This window comes from Temnothorax nylanderi, unplaced genomic scaffold, assembly GCF_030848795.1.
Source record: "Temnothorax nylanderi isolate EJ_2023f unplaced genomic scaffold, tnyl_v1.0 TNYL_tig0004_pilon, whole genome shotgun sequence".
Taxonomy (NCBI): Eukaryota; Metazoa; Arthropoda; class Insecta; order Hymenoptera; family Formicidae; genus Temnothorax; species Temnothorax nylanderi.
In genome coordinates this window covers 1,865,102-1,890,837 of record NW_027249066.1, presented here as the reverse complement: position 1 = coordinate 1,890,837, position 25,736 = coordinate 1,865,102, and the positions used below count along the sequence as shown (strand labels likewise).

General features: G+C 44.2%; 1 protein-coding gene and 1 long non-coding RNA gene across 9 annotated transcripts in view; one reads left to right on the top strand and one right to left on the bottom strand.

Moving 5' to 3' along the window:
- The window catches only part of LOC139773944 (uncharacterized), a 146,716-nt gene extending 135,102 nt beyond the window's left edge, over positions 1-11,614 (bottom strand). Inside the window, exon 1 of the long non-coding RNA XR_011718476.1 lies at positions 11,272-11,614. This is a non-coding gene — a long non-coding RNA (uncharacterized lncRNA). The remainder of the gene's footprint in view (positions 1-11,271) is intronic.
- The window catches only part of LOC139773910 (uncharacterized), a 394,169-nt gene that overhangs the window by 231,650 nt on the left and 136,783 nt on the right, over positions 1-25,736 (top strand). Inside the window, exon 5 of one of the 8 annotated variants that reach the window (XR_011718456.1) lies at positions 5,661-8,490. The exons of the other annotated variants lie outside the window; for them this stretch is intronic. The gene's annotated coding sequence lies outside the window, so the exon portion shown is untranslated. Of the gene's footprint in view, positions 1-5,660; positions 8,491-25,736 lie in introns of those variants that run through there. 8 annotated transcript variants of the gene reach the window in all.

Genomic DNA, 25,736 nt, shown 5'->3' with positions numbered 1-25,736 from the left:
TTTTGGTCGAGAACACACGATAACGACGATCTTATTGCAAGCTCTCGGGGCGTTTCGCAGTACCCTAATAATTCAAAAGGATTCCCGCCCGTCTCGCCGCAATACAGCGCGATTCTCCGAATCAATTCGCTCGTACCTGACCTGACCCGAACACTTTTGATTCGATAGCAAATTTGCATAATATAGGAGAAAAATACCGCTTTGAATCTAACACCCTGGTGTGTTTGCTATCGACGGTTATCAAAATAATAGTGGAATAAGAAATATTCGCGTATATAACGGAGCTCTCAGTTTGAACGTACTATTTGTACTATTCCATCCTGATATCTAAAGTGTATTTACTCGACGCATCGCGTACTTCGTTCAGCAGTGTGCGTACATTAATTACATACACACGAGCCGGCCGACGGTAACGCGGGGCGAATTAAGCTCGTCGAATAGCTGAATTCGTTAATGCCTCTCGCGTGAGGAAGATCGATTGGATTTACCTTGGTGCCACGCTAACGCAATCTCTTCGCCTTACCCGCCACCACCTTTCCGCAGCCCCACACGCTTTGTTCCCTGTACTCTTGCCCTCGAAACTTCCTCGCACGAATTAACCCGCAGACCGGCTGCACGCGTGCAGTGAAAACCAGAAGCACATCTTGTCGTAACGAGGCGGAGCGGTTAGGTATAATGCTTGTAACTAGGCTCTCGCCCTCCGGCGTGTTTGTGGTGTGACGTCACAAAGTTACATTCTACGTGAGTCTAGGCTTACCGCTGCGTGTACGACCAGGGTGAGGGCTACAACTGCTGTTGCTGCTGCTGCTGCTGCTGCTTCTGCTGCCTCTCACCGGGTAGATGAGGGTAACGATAAGTCGTAGGAATTGTCGCATGGACCGCGCGTACATTGTGACAAGTGACACTAATTGCTTTCACATGCGGTCGTACTTTGGCCCGGATTTATTTCAATTGACGCATATATATTGCTTACGTTATAAATGTGGTTTGGTTGTAACTAAAGTGCCTATTATACTGCATAAAGTAATGTCTCTTTTATTTCTTCCGCGAAGAAAAGAAGATTACCATTAGACATTTTGTATGGCGCAAGATAATTTTTCAATGCACTATCGTACGAAAAATGTCGGGTCGAATCCAAGAAAGCTCTATGAATCCATTTGGTAATTCCAACTTTTTACATCAAGTCAGCGCGAGAGAGCAAAGCAAATGGATGCAAAGCATCTCATAGCAAAAACCAAATTAGATCCGACCAGCGCGGCGCGCTGTTCTTGGAGTAAGAGAGATAGTTATTCGGGGACAAATTATACCGATCTGTGGCGCGGTTTACGTATACATTATTTCTCTTATTGCGAAATCAATGGAAATTAAGACATGAATTATTTCACCCCGCTGCGACAAATAATACTTTAATGAAATTGAATAAATTAATAGTTTTGTTTGACGAAGGCGCAAATAACTACATCAATTTTGCTTCATTAAAAAATGCATATATTATTCTTAGTTCATTCATTCGTTAAGAATTTCATACAGACACGGCCGACAAAGTGAAACTCATATCAGTGCTGAATGCCAGCAAAGTTTGCCAGAATAAGACAGCTGGTTTTCGGCTGTAAACAACGATCATAAGCGTCTTGACAAACGTAATATGGCTTTAATCGCGATACAGGATACTCCCGCGAGCTTATTTATTATACGCTCTTTGCCAGCTAGTTTTCTGCCGTTCCACAATCTCCACGCAAGCCTTGTGCAGAACTCTCTCTTCCGCGCTATTCATAATATTGCATAGACTGTATAGAGCAAAGTGATTAAGATAAAAAATTCCAATCAATTATGTAACATTAAAAACAAACGTAATCAGTGAGCTGAATCTAATCTATAATGCTTCACATGTTATATATTTCTTCCACAATCGTCAGATAGTTCTGAGAGTTTCTGAGAAAAGTTTTCTGTCAACTCCGCTTAATATTGCATCGCGATGTCTGCGAGTTACATGATGAAAGAAAAGAAAAGAGGATAGAGAATTTTTTAGACGATTCAGGCGGGTTATCAATTATCGAGCTTTACGACTTAATCCGCAAATATATCGTCGATTTTCGGTTTAGCAATTCCGCATTATGTCTAATATGTTCTTGGAACTGAAAACCCGAACTTTCTACCTCATAGATCTCGCAGAGAGACTGCATCGACCGTTTTGGGAGAGGGGAAAATGGGAAGAAAAGGGAAGGTCGCCGTAATCCTTCGACTAGTATAGTCTGGTAGAGCGGATGGCTCCGAGCCCATTGGCGAAGAGCTCGGCAGCATACCACGCGACAGTCCCCGCTCTCCTGCCGTTTGTCATTACGGCTGGCCACATTTTATTTATAATAATTGGTTAGAAACAGTTACGTGGTTCTGGCTTAAGGTGGGGAGCGCGTCCCCCCTGAATTTATGAAGTCGAAGGCGGGGAGGGGAGATCTGAACCAAGCCAGGAGATTCTGGGGTGTCTTGGTCTTTTGGAGGCAGTCCAGATGCGGCTACGCTTCCCCCCCCCCCCAGCCAACCCCCCCTCCGAATAAGGGTTTGGCTATCTTACCACGAAGAGACAGATCGCGTCGCCCACCGCCGCGCATAGCCGGAATGATAAACGAGCGCGATGTTGCTGTATAATCATGGCTCCGGGACACCGACCGGGGATATTCTCCACGTCCAACCTCGTGACACGGGGAGGCGAGCCGCAAATGACGACGAGTTCCTGATTGTTTCAAGTTTAACCCGGCATCTGCATCTTGTTGACCGGAAACTTTCGCGTGTATCCTAAGCTCCATGCATTACGCTCGGACCTTTCTAAAGCGAGTCCATATTTGTCTTTAAGGTAAACGTATCTCGCAAACTTATGAAACTATGGTCGCGCGAATGACGTCGGGCGTTTATAGTCAGACGGCGTAAAATGGCGGAATGGAATTATCTCGATGTCTTTGAGGACTTACGAGTAAGGGCAGCGGTGGTGCAGCCGCATTGAACAGCCGCCATGATTCCGACTTTCCTCGACGGAGTTATCCTCCCGACCCTCCTTCTCTTCCGGCGCACGCATTACCAATGTAAATCCCAGGGACCTCCTCTCTCTCTGACTTTTTGTCGTGCGAATCCTCGCAAATCGGTTTGAATACGTACGGCGTGCAAAGTGCAGAGCCAAGCCAAGTCTAGACACCTCAGCCGCGGCCATGGCTTCCTGATTCCCGGCTTTCCTCCCCCCCCCTGGATACGAGGGTCCGCGCTCTCTCTCTCCCCACTTTCTCCGCTTCCATCTTGATGTAGGGCGAGAACATTCACATAATTTCTCGCGACTTGATGCCAGACCGTTCTTCAGCAGACTAGTACGACGAATTGCAGGCACCCCGCGCTACCACCACCATCGTCACCGCTTCTACTGCACCATCACCATCATCCGCACTACCGACGGCAACGGCCAAGTCTCCGACGTTATTGCTGATCCCGGAGATTTATGGCGGACCTCCTGCACACATGGCGCTTTAATTATGTGTGCTAGCTAAAATGAATTGCCGAATATTTTATGCGACAGGAAACTGCCCCCTGGTCCCACCAACCCCTATAGCCTCTTTACACGTCGAATTTATCGCGTGGTATATTTATTAAACGAGTATAACGATTCATCGTTTCAGCGAGTTGCGCCTGCGGATATTCGTGAGAATGAAGAAACTTGCTAAGACGGGTTATCCGTTGTAGTTGCCGCGATTCGTAATCCGCGCGTGTCACTGGCGCAGGCAATTCTAGAAAGAGATTTACGAATGACCTTTTGCTATATTCCACGTTAGGTCGCCCCACGTGTCTCGTATCCATAGTACTGCTCGCGCAATAATATTTTTGGGCCACCTCGGCACAAGGAAATCTCTTCTTCTTCTTCCTTCCTCCGCGCGCGCGCGTACGCGTGCTACATAAAACTCGCCGTAATTCCGGCCGGGTCTCCCACCAGTGTGATTTAACGCAGACCCACGTTTTCGGTGTTTCGTCCTCTGACCCATCTACGAGAGGGTTGGCTGCGTTCCTCTTAATTCTGCGAGTTAACCTACTTACGTGCGCGGATATCTAGATATCCCCAGGAATCACACGGAATTCTAAAACTGCTGAAGATTCGAGCGTACGCCGAGCCAAGATTTTTATATCGGCCAGTTTTTCTTACCGCCTTACAATGTAAATCTTACAAACTAATGGATTTCCGAGGTTTATCGAGAAACGCATTAAACGTAGATCGCCGAGATTGTCGCAGAGACCAGCAGACGCGTCGGGATCGATTAATATTTAAGCGAACGAATTTATCTCGTTAAAATTTCGTATCCCCTTGCGAATATACGAACGGACGTGTCCCTAATTGGAAATTTTAGCAAATCTACCGTACGCCTTTTAACGCGGCCTCTCATATTCATATCTTTCGGGACGCATTGGCACCTGGTCTGCGCCCGTGCCCTGGCTATCCATCGTGTCATCTCGCCGTTTCTCGCCACGCGACGACACTAATTGGATGATTCAATACCGCGGAAACGTGATCGGAAACGAGATCGGCCGGCCGTCACGATTCGTTACATGCAATTTTTCTACGTGAATACCTCGCGTCGCGATAACGAGGGAAAGAAAATCGCGGCTACGTCCGACGAACAGCGGAAGTGTCGTCGGCTAATAACATAAAATATACATAGGCGAAAGTCATTGCTTCTTCTGTCACAAAGCCACATTTACGAACGATGCTCTCTGCGGCGCACAGCTCCCGCATGTAGAATAATTATTTCTATAAATGAATATGCGTTTTCAACCTAATTAGTGACGTAAAAAAAATTCTTTTTCTCCGCGAGTTTTACGAGGCTCGTCATTCCGGTTTGCAAGCTTCAAGAGACGACGAGCCAGGTGAAATGGCGAACGAAGGGGAGAAAATGGAATTCAGTGACGTTAATTTGTAACTCGTGAATTCTTCTAGTTAGATTGTCGCAGAAATACGAAAAAGAAAGATTTAAATAGTTAATCAGTTAAATAATATTTATGACAAGTGATTTATTTGATCTGAAAAAATTTAACGCAGGAGAATCGATATCGAAATGAAAAATAGAAAGAGAACGACATGTGGAAGGAGGATGAGGTAGTTGCAAGGGGTATTAATATACCTTGCTGTCGCCACTACGGCCATGAATATGTAAACCCGCTTTGTGACGACGGGGAGACGACGCTTCGTAGACGGTGCTTAACGTCGTTTCGTAGTAAGGTTGGACTTCGAGATAAGCGGCTTATAAGTATCGTTTGAAAATTCCTGCCCCGGCCAGCGATCCTGTGTTTTTCACCGTGCTTTGTTTGCGCGGCAACGGTGATTAATGCCTCGTAGTTATGGTTAACGGCCATTGCCGGCACCCATAATATATCTATTTACGCAAATTGCACGAGTCGTATATTATTCTTGACGCGATAAAATATATATTATTACAGGCTAACGTTGCGCCGGTTTCATGTTATGTTTGTAGTACATGTACGATATGATAAGTAAAAATATCTCACGAGCGTACTATATAATTTACGAGAACGATCTTGGTTGTAACGATGTACTCATTGTATCATCACAAATTCACTTGATTGAGTATCCACAATCGTGATCTAATCAAAGATCTCTTTTTCTGTTTCAGGTAAGTCGTTCCACCAATACCGTTTCTGGTTTACACGGGCAAAGTAAAGACAGCCGCTGCCAATATTTTCATATAAAGAAGGTACTGATCGTTGTAGATGGCTTCCAGCCAGTTCGGAGGGTTACTGGCTCGCGTTTCTTAAAAGAGTGTCCTTGAGCGATTGACTTCTTACAGTATTCAAGGGAGAATATATTTATTTCCTCCTTTTTATATCGCTGCGACACAGATATCTTAATCTTATTCTACCAAAGAGACGTCACGTTTTGCTCGTATATTCCACGGTCTTTTGAAATAACTGCATTTGAAAACGCGAGTACCGGCCGTACCTAAATTTTGGAGTATATACCCCCGAAAAGACTGTATTTCTATGCTTTAGCCCTTTGAGACTCTTGCTCTAACGAACTCGTCGCTCGCAAACAACTCGCTTACGAAGCGAGCAACATCTTCTCGATGTCGGCTTCTTCTTGATTTAAACATTTGGCGAATGACAGCTTTTAACGACTCTATATGCTCTGCCTCGAATAGAATACGCTCTAAAATCTAAACGTACTCGATTTCCTCATGTTTGTATTTTATTTCGCAATTAGTTCACAAAGTTGGTAATGATAACAATAACTATTAGTTTATGTGTCGACGTGTATCCATTAATTTTTCTACGTATACGAATCGAAGGGAAGTTGCGCGCACTTAGCTTCACCGACGACGAAGACACGAAATCCATTGATTATACCCCACATAACCGGAAAAGAAAGACGTTAGCGACGGCGAGGAGAAAGAGGGAAGCGTATACACGTACTACGCAAGTGTGTTGTACATGCAAACCGTAAACCCCGCGCTTTATCCCGGCGAAGGTGTGCTGCGATCGTTAATTTTGCTCGAGGAGAAATACCGAGGCCGTTTCTACAAAAACCGCGAGCGATCCAGCGTCGGTCGAGCGCCCGTGGAATTTTCCGGCGGAAGAGCAGGAAGGAAAAGGGAATGATTGGGCCGCGCGCGGGGAAAGCTGGAGCGAAAATGTGAGAAAGAGAAGGAGCGAGAGAACAAAGGGAGAGAGGAGCCTCCCGATGGCTCCGTTAACTTATTTTACGCTGATCTCGCCGCTCTATTCGATTCGCCAGGTTGCCATCGCCGCGAAAATAACTTCTTCTTGTCTCGACGTGAAAGGAGTGGTCGTGCATGTGGAAGTTCGTAGAGAAGTAGTGATTTTAAAATGGAGTTTTAATAATATGTAAATCTCGGATGCCACTCTACGTGTAATTGGATAATTTCGCGGTACGTTTCGATATATCCAAACGGATTTTCATTTAAATCAAATACAGAGCATATTTCATGACGGTAGTAACTACGCACGATGTACAAGTAGTTTGTGAAATTCATCCATTTAGTATGCGCTTTAAGTGTATGCTACACGGTATTCAAGTTTGATTTCGCTTCGCGTATCTCAAAGTACTTTTCTTCTATCTCTTTCTGTCCCCTCGAGCTACTAAACTTTCGTGATAGGAGAACGACTTCAACTGCATCTTGTACTAAAGCTACAGGGTATCACAGAACTATAATTCTAATGACAAATTTCTTGTAAAAATTATAGGTGTTATGCTTGGGCATAAAAATTAAGAAACACTATTATTTGCTATGAGCTTTCAATATTCAGCATCATATATTTTGGCAGATAAATCTTAAATTAGAAATTTGAAGAAGCGAGTTAATTCGAATTTAAATAAATAATAAAGTTTAGGTAAAATAAATGCCGAATATTTCTTTCAATGTTTCTTGATAATTACATTGTTGATGATTAATAAATAATCAATATCTGACAATATCCAATTATGTTTTATAAGTCAGCGTTTTAATCCTTACCTCAATATCAATATGTACATATATAGTATACGTCTTCTAATAACAATATATATATTGTATCACGCATAGTATTGTGAGAAGCACTGCGTAGCATACGCTCACAAAGCCACAATATAATAGCATTTCTAGCAGCTGAAATCAGAAGCATGTGACATCCATCCCGTGAGACAACCAACACCGGTCTCCCCTACATAAACACCTACAGAACGCGAAATGTAGAAAATAAGAGTTTGTCGCATGTCGCTGCGTCCATTTTTCGTGGAATTATAATGTTTAGAAAATCCGGCGTGTGTTGTGTGTTCGTGCGGATCATACATGAAAGCACACCGTATGTATTTTTGGGGTGTAATTTCACACGTGCGTTATGAAAAAAAAAACAGGTGCGAAAACACGTGTAGTACATACAAGTGTTTTGAAATATGATATGCTACTGTCAAGTCGCGCGCGCCACTCCACCAATTGTCATCATGATTAATATAGTCATCAATATCTTCGCGCAGAAAAATCGCAGCAAGATCTCGTTCGAAAACTGAAACTCTAGTGCTTTCAACGAGAGCAAGGATACTTATCTCAGAGGACTAGTTTGCAAAATATTGTCAGTTACTTAATTAAAAAAATAAAATTAATTTCACTCCTAAATCTCTATCCATAAACATTTTCATCGAAATCGTGAATCGATTAAATCATCGATATCTTCGCGGAAAAATATCATAACGAGATGATATTGGTCTCGTTCGAAAGCTGAAACTCTAGCGCTCTCAATGAGATAAGGATACTTATCTCGGATGACTAGTTTGCGAGCTATCGCCAATTAATTACGAAAATGAAATTGATTTTGCTCCGAAATTGACCTCCGTCTCTTAAAGTGGAAATAACTGTATGTTCAAATGTATTTATTATTATTTTTTATACCATATTACTGTATCTTGATAACATTTAAATTATATAATTTTAATAAATAATAAAAATCAAATTATCAATTAATTACATTCGTAGTAATCATCATAATAAAACGCGGAACTTTATTCAGCACTCATAATGTTAATTGCACGTTAAGCGTACAAACTACATTTAAATTAAAAATTTCAAAATACAATACAAAATATATTAACCTTTTGAATACCAAAGGCACATATATGTAGTGTTATGCAACATTAGCTATGACTTACAAGCATCTTTCTAACTTATTTAAGTAATTAATGTTTATAAATAAATAGTATAAATTTGAAGAAAATGTAAATATTCTAGTAAAAATCCTATACTCAGCTATATGTTGCCAAACTATTTCGGTACTTTAAGCTTGACACAAAAAGAATTGTGACTACAGCGCTTGGCCACATAGAACGTTCAGTGTTACGTTATTCTGTACTTAAAAGGTTAACTTTATCTATGCAGTTCTGTGATATTTATTTGATCGTATTATTTAAAAGAGGCATATCCATTAGCAATATATTTATTGCTGTTACTAAATTTGGAAAACTGGAAAACTATCAGATTTGGTAGAAACTTATTGGTGTTTACGAAAGCAAGCAATCAATTTAGGATTATTTAAGCTTTAAATTTGCGCGTACATCTGTTTCTCAAAAGCACTATCGTATTCTGCGACGAGCATGATGTGCCGCGGTAACGGGAAACGAAGAAACTCCTGCAGCAGCCGGAGCGGCCACGAAATGTTTCCATTCCGAATCGGGAAACAATTTTAATTTACCAACCACTCGCCACCGCTTTCTCTCTTCCTCTCTCTCTCTCTCTCTCTCTCTCTCTCTCTCTCTCTCTCTCCCTCTTCCCCCTCTCTCTCCCACTAACTTTTTCCACACTCGTCCTCTTCCGTTTGGTGCGGATGCCCACCCCCTACTCCCCGCCTGTTCATCCCCGCTCGCTCGCCAGTACAGAGGGTGAATAGCCATTCGTTGTAACGGCTTTGTTTCATTTAACAGACCGACCGTCGACCGTTTTCCCCTCAGGCCTTGCGAACCGTTTGCGCTGGCAGCTCGTTTAAAGCCAGGCTTTATTACTGATTACTGGAAAAATTGATGTCCACCGGCTAATGAACCCAATCTACCAGCGATCCCGTGTACGCGATACCGTTTCTATTCCAGCGAGCAGGCAATAATTCGCTCGGTCTGTATGCAAATCGAATATGTCAGCGAGTATGAACGGTTTGGGAAAAAACTTGTAACAGAATTCAGCCGCGATATATCTGGCTGCCCTTTATTTTTTTTCTGTGTTTTTTTTTAAATTTCACCGCCAGTCTTTGTGCACTTCGAAACCGAGTTTTTGTTCGGTGTTTAATCCTCTCGCGCCATTGCTCTCGCGAGTTCGTTGCGAAACAACGCCATAAAGAGTCGGCGCAATTATTAGAACGTTACTGATGAAGGGAACCACATATGAAACACTTCGCTTTTCGCGTACGTAAAAGAATTACTTTACCGAGCAAGCGGTATCGTAAACAGGCTTCGTTAATGTTCGAGACTTAAAGCACGGGCGACAGGCTTGCCTCCAAACAACGGCAGTAATGAGAAACTTTTAATTAAAACCTTGGTGAGTCCGAGGCAATCGCAAAGCGGAACAATGGGAGAAGAAATGCGTCGTTAATGGAAATCTTTTTTTTATACGACACTGGCTTTGTCTTCGGCAGCGCATGGACAAAAAGTGTTGCGATTGTTAAAATCATCCCCGCAACGGAGCGCTCGCTGTAAATTCTACGACTATTTGCCATTCTATAATAGTAATATAACTCCAGCCACGGCTAAAAATTGTTATTGTTTGCGTTTCGATACGGAGGGAATGAGGCAAAATTGTAGCAAATGGGGAGGGGCGCGTGTGTACAAGTCTGGCATGCGTAATTAATTATAAGAGTTTGTGATGAACGAACAGACAGAGAATAGTATCGAAACACTTTGGGGGTCCCATCGGTTTTGTTGTTCAACGGCCAAAACCACGGGAATAGTTCGAAACCACATTACACGTTGCACCGTGTGCATTTCATTCCGGTGAAAGAGGTCTGTTGTACGTGTCGGTGAGATTGATGAGGGACAAGGCCCTGGTAAACGCTAATGAAAAGATACAGTCCACACAATACAATTAACTCTCATAAATGTTGCCCCTATTTTTTTTCTGCGAAATAACAAACATGCTACGAACCGAAAATCACGGGACTAATTTCATAATGGTAAATCCACTGTTATTTCATACCGTTATTTCGAAATAAATTGTTTTTGCTGCTGCTGAAATGCACTTTTCTTTCGCACGTTACAAATAATTAAATAATCCTGTTGCTAATAATGCTTTCGTAACACAAGAGAGAGTGAATATAGAGGAGGAAATATTTCGATAAAGAGAATTGCAGGTAAATAGGAGTACTTTATTAATCTAATTAAATAAAAGCAGGCATTTAAAGCAGAAATATCGACTATTCCATTCGTTGCAATATTAATTTTTACATTTGATGATTAAATATAGCAATTAAAAATCATTATATCGACCGGAAATATGCAAATAATCAAGCAGCATTAAAAAGCGCGATACAAAAAGCCAGACACAAATTTCTGCGTAAAAACTATTTCTTAATATACCTAACATTAACTTGATTCAAATTGTTCTTTTCTCTCTATCTTTTTTCTATTAGTTTACGTGTCGAATCGCTTCGCTAACTCAACGCACGAGAGCAGAAAAATCGGTGGAGCGAAGACACGTAAATAACGAACGGAGCTAATCGAGGCAATTTGCACTCTCATACATGCATTGTACGCACCTAAAATAATGAAGTCCCAGCTTGTCACCGCGGCTCTCGCACCGATAATGTGAATATTTTATTGACCAAAACGCGCGGAACGCGATGCGACGCGACGCGGCGCCGACGATCTGCAACACCACGTCGGAAATTGTATCCGGCTCCGTCGAAACGGGAAAGAACGAATTTACCGTAATAAACTTCCGCCTCGTTCGCGCGATTGAATTTCGGTCACGGAACGTCGGATCTTCTGCGCGCGAACGGCTAAAATTATTGATGACGTTTCGCGCGGCTGTTTAATAGAAGCTCGCACGCGCGCTCCGCGGTTTCACGCGCGGAAAGAAACGGAAGGCAATTCATCAGAACGAACACGCGAGCCGCGGTGATACGTATTACGTAATATCCGCGGCGCCGCCCGTGCCTCTCCTCATCTTGTCAATTTCGTAATATCGTCCCAATTACGGATGTTACGCTCAAGGTTTGCAATTCAGATTACTCTCGAGTGATCTATCTCGGGCATGGAAACCGTCCGCTCGTAAGATCATTCGAGTCGACGCGATTCCTTACGTACGAGTATGTTCGACGTCGCCCGGCAACTGCAAAGCGTCGGTACTTTGAGAGGCAAATTCTCGACCCACTCGGAAATACCGAGCATTCGCCAGAGGACACAAATCGGGGTTGTCTAATAAGGTCGTCGTGGCGCGCAAAGCCTGAGCGATGGAGCTCCTCCGTGTCGGAGAACGGAATACTGGAGAATTCGGGATTCGGCCTATCACTCTGCTTTTTATCGTGTAAAGAGGATGGTGCGAAGCTGTGCCTCGATGCAATGGCGTAGATTACGCTAAGATTTATATTTATTCACTAACATTGATATTACGACATGAATAACGTCACAGGGTGAATATTTGCTTCAACTACATATTATCGTCGCGTTTTATCTCTCTGATTTGATATTTAAATTAAATCTTTCCTCATAGGAGATTGATATTGCTAAATGTATGACTATTAAATTACAATCAGAAATGTATCGTTTTATTTCAAATTTTACTATTTGTTATACGCCATTATGAAACCGTGTATTATTGCAAGAATGAGAACTGAACGAGCGATTGAAATAACAGAAATATAATTAATTCGATATGATTTAATAAGCCGGGTGTCAAAGACTATTGCGTATATACACGATTTGAGTTAAAACATTACGGTGATTTATATCTGAAAGCTAACCCAATTGTAAACATATTACATAGCGGATTTTTCGCCTGGAGTTTCTCTTGATCCCTCGCTGCATGCTCCACTGCGTCTAGAGCGATATCGAAAGGTAAGGGCGGATACGGAGCTTGCAGGAGTCAATCCACTTATTGGAATGCCTCGCGTCTCGTTCTCGCGCCGTATCGTCTACACACGGCATTCGAGCTCGCGCCGATTCGATTTGTATTGTTGTCGAGCGCCGTTACGACTCTACGGCCGATGAAACGCTCTCGATCGGTGACCGTGCATTTAAGGTGCCTTGGCGCGTTAACACCTCGCTGGAGCCTGCCTGCATCCAATAACGGCGGTTTATTCTGCCGCATTCCGCACAGCCATGAAATAAGCTTGAAACGTAATCAACCGATTGCGCTCGCGCTCAACTGATCGAAACAAGCAGGCACTATCTCGAGTTACCTAGACACGTAACGTAATTTCGTGTCAACGGGAGGCCTCTATCACGTTCGCGATAATTCGATGAATGGCGCGCAACTCTATTCCACGGGAAACTTTCCGTCCCGATAGCGTACGAAGAAAATGGGAAACCGATCGATCTATCGATCTTCCTTATAAACGTTTCTCGCGCGCGGTACAAACCATCATCGTGTGTAAACGCCCGTGCGAACGAAGCAAATTCAAGCCAAGTAAATCGATTTGCGTTAGCGGGCTGTTTTCCTAAAAATTGGACATTCAAGAAAATGTGCAAAGTTCCTCGATACATACGTGTGACGAGAATTTCGAACACGTCACAGTAAATTTTATTCTCGTAAATGTGTGGTAACCGCCGTAAAAAATTTCAACTAACTGGATTAAAGCTTTAGCAACGCCGAGTCGTCCAGAGGCGATCCTCACCGGTGGCGTGGCACGAGATTAATGCACATGGCCCCGCCGCCGCCTCGTGCTAATCATCGTAAAGTACACACGTCCGGGAAAAGCCGGCTACCAAGGTGCTCTAGCGGTACTCTCTTAGATTTCACTTTGTAAGAATTACGAGCTTAATATAGTCTCTACGGCGGAGAGTACGACGCGCCGCGCTGCTCGATCCATAGCGAATTAAAAAATGGACGCACGGGCTCTTGAAGCGAGTGACGATAAAAAGTAATGAAAGTAGTAAAAGCCCCTACGCTAGAGCAAGCCGGAAGAGGGTTGACTTCGTAGGTGGCACGACGCGACGCTGTGAATGGCGGTCGCCAGGAGACACGGGAGGGACGGGGACGGGACGCTGGAAAGCTGAGAGCTCTTTTGAGAGACAGCAAGCCTGGGGCTTGACCAAAAAGATCCAGCATTCTCCCTTTCTCCCTCTTCCCGTTCCACCACGTTCTACCGGCGCAAAGACGCCATAGTCGGTTCTATCTTACCGGTCGTTCCATTTCTGTGGACAACGTAATAACCACTTTCCGACGGCCGAAGGAATTATCCGGAACGACAATTGGACCGCGCGTTACAAACGATGCGAAGAGTTTGCGTTCTTCTCTCGAGGCGGCCAGGTCGCGAGAAAATACGACGGCCGAATCGAATAAAGTATTCCTCGGGCGAAGAATGCGCGGCGACGATACGTTTGTCGAATGCAGAAATAAATCCGCTTACTGCGTTAGCGCTTGATTTGCAGAGTAGCGAAAGTCCATCCCTCTTTCACCGCTCCTACGTTTATCCCTTTGATCATGATAAATTTGATTTCGCGCTTTCTCTCTCTCTCTCTCTCTCCCTCTCTTTCTCAACGACGATATCATCGTGGCGCAAGCCGAAGAAATATGTGTGAATTACGAAAAAGCGTTCGCAGCTCGCCCAATCTCTAATCCTGGTCCCGGGTCCAGTAGGCGACTCTTCGCATGCCGTATCAAGCGGCGCAACTGAATTATGAAACGTCAATCACGAGCCAGATGGAGCCGAGTGGCTGGAAAGAGAAGCGAAGGGATTGGAAAGGGGAGGAACGGGTCAATCGATACCTAACCCAGACGGGTGGGGAATAGACAGCCAAGTATTATCGCGGCCAAAAAGTTACGATGTGTATCGACGTTTCCATCTCGTTACAACCCCTCCTTACTTCTGGAAAAATTGAAAAGGAGTAGATACCTGGCATCACACAGACGTGCTTACTTCCTTAAATCCTATAGAATATCCTCATTCTCTTTCGATGCGAGATATTTTAAAATTATGGAACGTTTTGTTCACTTAAAAAATAACTTATGTATTGACTATCATAAGTCAATTAAGCAATTTATGATTGAAAAAGTTAGATATATAGAGCCTCTTTTTGTGTTTTTTAATATATTTCTTAGGGAATTGTGGCTGTATATCTTCGCGAAATACCTATAGAATGTGTTACGAAATTTTTTACGAATTCAAGTGAGAGCTGTGAGAGCTCGACAACTCTCTGGACGTGATACTTTGCCATACTTCAAGTGCCAATTATTTCTTGTATACGTGTTGTTCTGTAGACGAACAAATGCGCACATTGCATTTATCCCGAAGCTAACTAACAGATACAGCGATAGGAAGCACGCTACGCAATAAATTATGCCTTGCTCGAGCGTACGTGTAACATGTAGCGACACTCTTTCTTGAAACGGCGAAAAAAAGTGACGGGCGGTAGAATTCAGTGCGGCAGCAAAGTCAGGTGATGGTAGCGTTGATTGTGCGCGACTGCGACGATAAGCTCGCGGCCGCGAGCTCATTGATAATTCCGCGCCGTTGTATACGTAAGTTACAGGCACCGCCACTCGTGACCGGAAGCAAAACCGTGCAGGAATAGGTGGAATCGGTTGGGAGGAGCGGCACGAGCGGGGTTAAGGGGTAGGTGGGAAAAGGGTCGTTGGTTGGTCGCGCCCGAAGGGGCGCACGAAGAGAAAGGAGAGGACCGGCGAAAAAAAGAGGGAAAATAACAAAGCACCGGTTGGTGCATATATTCTCGGTAAAAACTGCCGCGGCAGAAAGCGGATGCGGGGAAACCGGCGAGGGGAAGGGCAGGACGATGGTAATCTTCCGGCTGATATTTTATGTGTGTCCTGCGAGCGGGGCTCCCTACCGTTGCCCTACACCCTACACGGTACACTCACCCTCTTCTACTCTCCCGCTTTTGTTTCTCTTCGCGTCTCTCGCTACCCTCCTTTATTTGCCTCCTTGGATTCTGGGTTAGGTCCATTGATTACCGCAGGTAATCATGAAATCAGGGGAGAAGAAGCGAAACGATAGTTTCTTTTGCTCCTTCCAGGCGCGATATAAATAATTTGATGTAAATCGTATCCCTACAAATCTTACACCGTTGTAAATAATTTGTCACAAATCAAGTTCTCGCTGTACAATTTTACGACTACTGAAAGATGGAAGAAAGATACGATAAATTAAACGATAACACACACGCTCAACTTGAAATAGTCGTTATACATCCAGGCCAGAGATAAAGCTATAAAGAAATTGACGTTTAAATGCTTTTCGAGAGTGATAAGGACGACCGTTTTTATCGAGTTGGCATTGGAATCCCTGTCTAAAATCAATTATCATTTTATCCGAGATTGCTACAAATAGCACGACGTTGCTCGACGAGAATACTTTCCTGTGCAGCGCGACGCACGTACAGGGACGTAAAGATATATCGCAGAAATTCGATAATTGTCGGGGAACACGTGGGCCGGGGGCTTGCGTGTTCGGGCCAACAGCGAACTTCGCGGCTAATGAATTTACGACGAGGAGCACTCTCGTGGACCACGTAGGGAATCAATAATGCGGTTAAATATTTCATGGATTTCGCGGAATGCGGCTGCCGGTGTACGGTCACGTCGCACCCATCTGTCGCGATCGGGCCAACTTCAATCGTTAATGGGAACAAACGGGCTCGCCGGCTGCGAGCCGTGCGGATGACGTAGCCCGTGTTTATGCGGGGCCATGTTGACGGGGTGCCCACCGTTCTCGCGCATACACGCAATATTTACAAATTCCTGTCCGAAAATCGAGCACCGCGATCCGCGAGCGTCATGTTAAGCCGAGCCTGATGTATGCGCAGATGCCGCCGCGTGTAGCTTCCAGTACGCGCCGATGTGCTGTGCGATTAGCACTCGAGCGCTGCTCGTATCGCTCGACGGCGCATATCGCTCAAATTCCGTAGAATTTCGATACGGCGCGACGGTTTAATTAACGTTCTCCGTATCGACAAAAATGCCGATTGAAATTCTATCGAGATAAATTCGACATGTATCCGTTTCGCACGGTAGGCGATAATTGCGACGATACATACGAAAAAAGGGAAACGTCTTTTATTTTCTTACGACGAATTATCGGAACATTTCAATTTGAGAGTTTCAAGTTTCGGACAATCGTCAGTATCAAGTCTTTACGATTAAGGGCAGTAATATGATTGAATCATGAAAATGTGCTGCGCATCAATTTCTTGTCACGCGGTGACATAATTTCGCAAAATTTGAAATATCGATCTTTTACTTAATTCGCTCTTATTTAATTAAACATTTTTTTCTTAAACCACCCATGGTGCCTGAGCACGATGACGAACGCCACTGGATTCATCAAGAAGCAGCGCGAGTAATGGAGGCGTTTAACGGCTGAGACTAGTTGCATATTCATGCTCAACCTTTCTACCTTCGCGTTGCGCAATCACCGCCGATAACATCGCGGCTTTTACGCTGGATGGGGCTGTCTTGCTTTTTTGTCGTTAAAAGCACTTAGCCTGCCCTTCGGTCGCAATTGCGTCTCTTCCGCGTGTTTTCCTTCCGTCGGTCGGAACGGCTTGACTCCCATCAGTCCCATCACGGCATTAAACTCTTACTTAACGACCGTGCCTCGCAAAACTCGGCTGCAAACAAAGCAGCGGGCCCAGAAGTTCTTGGAAAACCGTTAATTTAACGATAATTCGTGTACGATAACACGCTCTACGTTCGTCCCACGTTCAGTCGTGTGGATTTACGCTGCTTGAACTATGGTAACGTAGCGGTACAAAGACGGCATTCTCCGAGAATCGCGAAGAAAAAGAAGAAGAAGAAGAACGAGAAGAACGGGCAGAAACGGACGAACGGCGCCCCTCGCATTTTGCAAGGAAGCTTACTTTCGCGACTCACAATCAGCCGGACTCGATAGCAAGTCCAGCCATCCGAAGTTTGCAATTTGGCACCGACGGGCAGGCGTATTAGCCGCGCGGAGTCGAAAGGTCGGCCGCAATTATTTAGGGGCTTTATCGTAACGCTCCTCTCTCTTTCTCTCTTTCTCTCTTTCTCTTTCCTTTTTTTTTCCACTCGAGACGAGCGAAAAAGAAAGGAACGCGCCGACTGAAACATGGGCCAGATAGGCGGGCTCGTCGCGTGCCGACATACACTGCAGGCTCGCCCCTGCTTGTCTGCCCGCTATCCTCACGAAACTCCAAAGATTAACGACGAGAGGTGGCGCAAGACATAACCCATCCGCGCGTAAAAAGCTAATAAAACCTTTTTGCATTCGCCGGCGATATAAATTTACCGGTTCCGCCGTTCTCCGCGCTCGCGATAATGCTCGCCCTTGTTGCTTTCAAGCACGTACAGCTTGTATCAGTATCACCGAACAAGATTTTAATAATCCAGCGACAGCAACATTGTTTTCTCTCTTCTCCTCAAACCGCTTAAGACACATTCTTCAACACAATTCGCGACCGTTACGTAAGATAAAATCATCTCAGGGAAACTTAATTATTTTAAACGATCGTAACGCATGTATCTATCACTCGATCGTTAAGTGAATTAGGGGGATGCGGAATCTTTGCGTAATGCCGCGCGACACAGCTCGGTCCGTAGTGTAGTGAGTAGCTATTAATACGTGCACGTCTTACAGCAGAGTCGTAGCGACAGTAACTTTTACGTAAACTTCCTTACGTGAAAGTTCGGCCTAATGCCGCGTTTAAGGGAGCGGCCGTTTCCTGGCGGATAACCGCCGTCGCCTCCAGGTAGGATCATTATCGCGGGTATAACGGCGCATTTACGTTATACAAGTGGTACAGTACGTCCAATGTGCTGCGGATCAGGGACTATGGAACGTCGGCGACGTTGGCGCAACGATAATTGCCGCGACGTGACGGCGCTGTTTCGTTTTATTGCCAAGGCTCGGTAACGGTTTATTGAGGATTTACGTGGGCGCAATATATCTCGACGCTCTGATCCCTTCGTTCGTGCGTTTCTTTACTCCCGCAGCTCCCGGTTTTTCGGCCGAGGGACATTTATTAAGGGTTATCGCGGCGTCACCGTGAAACGGAAACGCGTATTGACAATCGGACGGAGTTCAGAAGTAATCTCCAATAATCCTACCTAGTCCGTCCCCTTGCCAGCCGCCTTTTACCGAGAAAAGCCGCGCACTAAAATCGTCGATCGGGTTTACGATCGACGCTCGCATTATCGCAAAATGGGTGCGGGTGCCTGTCATCATGCTTCCCCCGGAATTAGCAGATCACTTATCTTAAACGATCCCCTCATCGCGGTTGCATGTACAAGCTCCCTCACATTATGGACGCATAGATGCGTGCAGGGAGGCAGTTAAAGATATTAGCATATCGCGGCAACTTGGAAAGACGGCAGAGTGTGTTCTCGAGAGTGGTATATCGCAAAGTTGCGTTGTATCATGTGTTTTTGAGCTGGATGAGATAAATCGTCGGCGATAATTCGGGTGCCCTTGATATACAAATACGCAAATAACTTGATGACGCAAATCTGGCCATGCGATACGTACCTATTTCACGTAAGCACCAATATATCCACGCATCGTTATGGCATATGACGATAATATAATATGGATGTGCGGCAAATTTCACGAAACTCATGTATCGTCACTATCGCGTGTGCACGCACGCGAACGGATCGCGTTAGGAAGGTGTTCCAAGTGCCAACACACAGGAGCCGGTTTTCTCCTCGCTCTCGTATACGTGTGTCTCAAGAGTTGGCGAATACGTATACGTGTACGTGTATGTGTATATACGTACGTAACCTGCAGTCGCTTGAAATATTGCTCGTCGCTCCCTGGAAGATGTACGACGCGTTATTGTTGAAAGCATCGAAGCGAAAATTTCAGTGTCTGGATATATCCCCCGTGTTCCGCAGATTCGGCCCTGGATACACCCTCGTCCCTCTTCATTCCGAAATACCGTGACATCCTCAAACCCCCATCCAATCTGGGGGGTGGATATAAATGTAAATAGAATGTCTGTACATCTGCGAGAAAGGCGGCTTTGCACAACGGCGCGTCAAAGGCATTTTGGTTTTCGCTTCGGTTTGTACGCAATCTTGGCTGTCGAAGAGTTTTCCTTTTGCGCCGATTCCCATAATTCGCTAATTCTTTCTCGTTACGAATTTGATTGAAGTGTTGCGAAAATTACGAAAAATAGTTTGAAAACTTATTATTTTAGAATTATGTTATTTGTATTCTTCTGAGATAGTGCAAGTTATAAAAATGTGTTTTTTTATATGTTTCCTCTATTCTCCGACTTCGTCATATTGTAAACATTTTTATAGAATTTTCAACACACATTCGATCAATTTCGCGAATAAAGCTATACTTCATAATGTTCTCTCGTGACGAAGCGATCGTGAGTTACATTAATAACAGATGTGCCGAAAAAATATTGGATATACATCATGAATCTCACGTACACACATCACTATAAATGATATCATACAAAAAATATCTGATTTCGCCCCCCCCCCTTCCCGGCTTTATTTATGCGATTTAACGAAGCGTGCAGTTAATCGTGATATTTAAAGAAGCTGATGCTGCGTTATCAACGTGCAACGCATCGTTGGAGTGCGCGACAGCCCGATGCGCATCATAGCACGAAATATCGGTCAACTCCCGCGCCGGAAGTTGGGAAAACTCGGTGTGAAACGCAATTCCGAGTCTGCCGTGTATAATTACACGCAGTCGTCGGCACTTCCGCGTTCCGGCTCTCCGGCGTTTCGTTCGTTATCGCACGCGTTAGAGCGTTCGCCCGTGTTACATTTTAAACTGCATTTCGATGCATCGCCGAGGGAGGACGGCGCGGCGGGCGGCGGGCAACAGCGAGCGGGATGATGGATTTACCCGGATTGTACTACGATTCGACGTACTTATTTCTCCGGAGCCCGGTATCCTATAACAGCTAAATCCATTTTGGTATTAGATTTCTTCGTATGCCTTTCATCGTGCCATTGATGGATTAAAGAAGAAGAGGTGGATTAGAGAACGAGAAGGAAGGGAAGCATCGAAAGAAGACGGCTTGGAACGTAGCCACGTTGCGACAAGACGCGGACTTAATACTTTGAGGATGGTGTCGTTCCGTCGTACTGGCGCTACTCTACCAGTCAGACTAAATCCGTTGGCTCGAAAAACTGCTCCGCCGTCGTAGAGAGCTCGTATAGATATCATAGTTAATTAAAGTGAGAGATCCCAGAAGATAGCCTTGTTCGACTTATTAAATAGTGAAATGCTTAGCGATAAAAATACTTAACATCGAATAGTCTTAATGAGCTAGTTGAACTGTAAGAAAACGGAAGCGCTATACAGGCATACTTTGCGCCGATTGCCAAGATTCGATAGCGAGGGCAACAAGAAGAACGATTTTCGCCGGTGCACACATTGAAACGCCCGCGTGAAGAAAAAGTCCTATGAATGGGCACCGAATGCGCAACGAACGAGATGGTTAAAGCAAGTGCACTCTGCGCCCGGGCTAAGTGTTCGCTGAAAGAGGTACGAGGCGACGGGTGGAAAGTAGGGGGTGAGTGTCCGACCCCGGGAGAGTAGACGCGAAGTTATGACTCTGCGAAACGCCGAGCCGGAACGAAAATTGTGATGAGTGTAGTGTGAAATATTTACACGCGGAGGACAATCCATCACCACCACCTACCTTCACCCTCGGCGCGTTCACCATCGCCAGCCGACGCCGCCGCTGCCGCCGCCTCCTTGCGTCCCGGTCTCGCGTCCGTAGAAACCTAGCCCAACCTACTTTTCACGCCTCCGCAACCTTCACACCTCGTAGAGTAGAGAGGAGTGCTCTTCATTTCTTGGCCTTCCCGTTCACTCCGCCGATATCCCCCCTCCTCCCCCATCCCCATTTCCACGACACAACGACTCCCTGGCCTCAACAGCTCCCCCATCTTCCGCGCTGATAACGACGAACGGCGCCGCTACGAGATAATGGGCATCCTTGCTTTCGCTCATCTCCCCGAAACAAGGTCTTAGGTGCCGAAGAGACTCTCGGCGTAACCTCAGTAGGCTAATTGAAAACTGTTGTCTAACGGCTAACTAGATGTCGTGCTGTGACACCTAGTGACACGGATATCATACTCTTTATAGTGAAAACGACAATTTTATTGTCTTAATAAAATATTAAAATAATATTAATATTTTCAAATTGTTCCTGTAACGACTATTTATTTGACACGCCCGAAATTGCAACGATTAAAATAAGATATGATTCTTCAATGATAATGGTAGCTTTTATTTAACCGATATGATGTCACGTTGTGAATATCGGTTTGAAAATCATACGAAATACGATTGGCGAGATCATTTTTCATCACTGCGTGGGATGTCGGTGGTGGCGCTTAAAATTCCGCCAGAAATTGATGGTCGCGAAAATGGCAAAGAGCGCCACTGGGATAACACAAATATCGTTTATGAGTAACAGTATATATTAATTTTTACGGCCGCTTGAATGGCGAACCGCGAAGTTGCCGGACGCTCTGTTAACCCGTGTCGAAACACGAGGATGGCGCGATCGTTACGATTATGTCTTGCAATTACGATCGTGCAACCAGCGTTTCGATAGAATAATTCGAATTTATATGTAAATTGAATTTAATGGTCAATGCAATACAGATAACTCGACGGCATAGCATTGAGCGGTGGCGCACCGCCTCCTACCCATGATTAACGACGCTGCATGGTAGTAATTTGACATTAGTGTCCGTGATGAAGGATCGAATTCGCGTTTACCATTGTTACAGTCGATTCCGCGTATCAACTGCTGTATCCATCTATTTGCGTGTGACGGCGCGCCATGATTTACATCAATTAACATTTCAAAAATCAGATACGTGCATAGAGACATAGATACGAGTATATACACGTACGAGAACGATCGTATGGAACTTGAATTATAATTTGACGAAGAAAACGAGACCGTTATCATCGATCTCTTGTTGATACTCTAACAGATAATAGTTTTCAATTATACGATACGTTTCAATACATTTCAGTCCAAGGATATTATATATCTCGGTTAAAAAATTGCGATATATTTATATTCCGTACTGCAAAATTTTGATAAAGACAAAATTATATTTAATTGACGCTAAACATATATAAAAAATTCTCACGTATTAAAGAAAGTTGAATACGTCTTATAGCACATGTCTAATGCATACAGTGTCAGGTTGATAGTAACGATTCAGCTGTTATTCAACGATACATAAGGTTCCAGTGCAAACAGTCAGACTGCATGTGGTGCGGGAAGGTCTGGTTAATTACTCACCCCCATCCAGTCAGGCAGGGCAGGCAGGCTTCAGTGTGTTCCACCCACTGTTACCCCGAAGCCTTTCCCGTCCGAGCCCTGATGGATCACCCAGCCAGCCCGCCACCCACAGAATGGCCAACAATGGGTTTTTGTTTCTTTTTATTGGGAGTAGGCGGATAGGAAGCCGGTCAGAACAGAGTATTTGTCGCTATATAGCTCGTCCCTCACCCAACGGCCCCTCACGATTCGATTCGTCCCCTTGTTCTCCGACCGTCAAGTTCTTTAACCCGCTGGACCGAAATAGTGGTACACCCGCAGAGAAAGAGAACGATGAACGCCAGGAGAGGCCGGAGAGGTGATAATGGCTTTCACGGGGCTTTACACGAGTCGGGTGATAGCGGCGCAAACTCGTAACACGCCGATGTAAAACTGCCCTGCCTGGATTTGTAGAAGTTCTAAGACTCCGAAAATTCGATAGTTCCACGGGCCGATCGCTCGGTTGGAATTTTTATCCGGGAATCTCGCGCGATTGGAATTTGCACTACTAAATTCGTTAATTAATTCTTACGCTCTTAAATACAATATATGAGAGATATATAATCCTTTCACATACGGTATATAAATGTACATAATAATTTTAGAAACAATATTATGCTGACCTAATCGAATGTATACTTAATCACGATTGCAGTTATTGGAATTTTAAGATTTCTAGATTACACATAATTGCAGAAAAATTCGCGAAAAAAGGCTGAAAATCTTTTTATGTATCATTAAATTTTTTGCGTTAGTGTAGCAAATAAAATTGCGCCACACGAGTAAATGTTTCAATTGACACAGAAGAATGACGAAATCAGCTACTTCGAATTAAATCGCACGGTTTAAAGTTATGCGGATGACGTCTCTCATTATACCGTAATACGAAAGAGCACGGGGACCAGGCGAATTTCTGAAACTGTTCCCGCAGGAAATCGATATGCTAATGCCGTGCCTTAAGTAATGAGAACCCCCGTAAGGTGGGACGCCCTTCCAAAAGTGGACGAGCGGTCGCGGAGGGAGGAACGAATGGGTAGAGATCCGAGGAGAAACCCGACCGAGGGTGATTAATCTTGGACACGGAGAGCTTAGGTGTTGGAGTTTGGGATACTGTAGTACAGACTGGAGGTCGTGGTCACCGGCGATTCACCTCGACATTTCCTCGCGCAAAATCTCGGGAACTTTTCGCATAGTTTGCGGCGACTCACGCATTAACCAATAGTATACAAATAACCATACAAATTGCAAATAGTAAGTTCTTACATTGACAGAATGTTAAAACCACAGTAGCGTGAAAGATCGCGAGTAATTTGCCTTCCAATTGCGGTTCTCCTCATCTCCTAAATTTGTCTATAAAATGACGTCAACTTGGAGTGGCAGTAATAATCGGAACGATTCGGCCTGTTAACTAAACTCCAAACTTAACGTCCGAGTCCTAATTGAATTTGTCCTCTTGGACCGCGTCGCCATGTTGCGGTAATGTTGGCAGTTCTCGACGCCAGCCTCTAAGGTATGCCAAGGGCTTCGCTTATTATAATGGCTACGAAATTTGCATAATGGATACATATGCACGCTCAGAGAGGTCTCCTCGACCTTACCGCTTGCTCCCTCACTCTCAGTGCGGGAGAGGCGGTGGGCTGGCTCTGCCGACTCCGCGAAACGTCTTAGTTGTTAGTTGTTGCTCGCTGTACGTGTCCTATGCAAAGTTATGCCCCATTGTGCAAGCCCGCTAAGATCCAGACTCCTACGCTGGAGTATACGGCAGCGGGGGCTGTAACTCTTGCAAAAGAGTACTGATTAACTTACGAAAGTCACGAATGGGCTCCGCCCCCCTGCCGCGAGAGAGCCGTGGATGGGTACGTTTTGCTTGCTGTTCTTTACCGGTTACACGGGCGGCACCGGTCCGCATCATATTCTTTAACGGAACGTTTTTGCATCACTTTGCATGTTCAAGAATGCTAAAGTTCCATGTCGTATCTAGTACGCCACCAAGAAAAGTCATTGCGTCACTTCACGCATGCGGCTGTGTAAGGTATGCGGCGTTTTATCACTGTTATCCTTCCATTCGTTCCTTTTCTTCCGCAGATAGCAGCGCGCGTACTTGCTATTTCCGATTTTAATACAGTTACGTATAGGAAAAAGCGTTATTTGCAAAGGCTTGCGCTCGGAATGTTATAATCAAAGATTGCATATGACATCGACTATAATAATTTCATAAAAAATTCTTTGTCAATATATACGATTAATGGTCTTTTAAATATCCCTATAAACGCGCTGGGCGATGCATATTTACACGGAAAGAACGGTTTTGTTGAAGTATCTACACCGAGAAAAAAATATTTAGATTCAAAAAAATATTTATTTAGGCTGCTAATAGTTTATTTAATTAATATAATACACATATTCATTTAGAATTAGATGTTTTTACTTAATTTAAATAAAAATGTCTAATTCTAAATAAATATGTGTATTATATTAAGTAAATAAGCTATTAGCAGACAAGTAAATAAATTGGATCTAAATATTTTTTTCTTAGTGTAAAAATTCAGCTAGCTACAGATCTAAAAATAATTTTGTTGCACCATCAAAATAATTATGTAGAACACTCAAACTGATTGCTAAAATGTCAAAATTTTTTACAGCATTATCATCGTACTTCAGCGACCCACTATAATTATTTTAATGGTAAAACAAAATTATTTTCAGATCTGTATCTAGCTAAATTTTTAGAGATATTTCAGCAAAACCG